Raw genomic sequence first — 789 nt, 5'->3', positions numbered from 1 at the left:
CAATATAAAACATAAAACATTGCATTTTACAGCACATTATGGTTGGTTTTTCCTATTTCTGTGATTACACAAATAGAGGTGATGCAGAACAATGCGAACACCAGGTTGTGTTATCTATCAGGATGAATTGTTTCACACACGATTGCAGAAAAGGGTATAAAGATACTGACTTCTGCAGTGTTGTGGTTGTGGAATTTTCACACACTAGTTTTCTCGTTGTAGAAATATGTAAATAGAATAGAAATAGAATATATGTATATAAATATGTTGGGATTGGATTAGGTTTGCGATAAATTTGCATCCCTACACGTGGGGGTAAATGTAGGAAAATGCTGACTTAAGTCTATGTAAATGAGGCCCTGTAAAAAAAATTAGGTGTGCATAAAAATGTGATGACAATACTTTTTAAATCCCAGTTTTTAATCGATATATAATAGCTGTAACATTGTGTGTTGCTCTGTGGCTTTCCAAGAAACATCTACATATCAGATATGGTTGTTTAAAATAACCCCAGTGTCCCTCAATGTCCACTGTGCCTATTGTGACTAATCAAAAGCAGCTTATCACTATTTGGCGCTTACTACACACAAAATGTCTCTGTGGTTGACGTAAGAAACATCTCACATATTACATGTTGTTAGAAATGTGGCGACACATTCCCGGTGTTAAGAAGTATATATGAAGACTAACAGAAAAGTCACAGAGGTCAGCGTTTTGCGTTTTACAGTTGTATGACCAGTTCTTTATGGTACATTTTCTCAGTTTACCTGCCATTAGTAGGTGAGCCAA

General features: G+C 35.6%; 1 protein-coding gene across 1 annotated transcript in view; it reads left to right on the top strand.

Moving 5' to 3' along the window:
• The window catches only part of stpg1 (sperm-tail PG-rich repeat containing 1), a 5,485-nt gene that overhangs the window by 2,383 nt on the left and 2,313 nt on the right, over positions 1 to 789 (top strand). The gene's annotated exons all lie outside the window — the stretch shown is intronic.

This window comes from Morone saxatilis, unplaced genomic scaffold (assembly GCF_004916995.1).
Source record: "Morone saxatilis isolate NCDOM2014 unplaced genomic scaffold, NCSU_SB_2.0 Contig9, whole genome shotgun sequence".
Taxonomy (NCBI): Eukaryota; Metazoa; Chordata; class Actinopteri; family Moronidae; genus Morone; species Morone saxatilis.
Note: the sequence above shows the minus strand (reverse complement) of the source record. Positions and strands in the feature narration are given on the sequence as shown.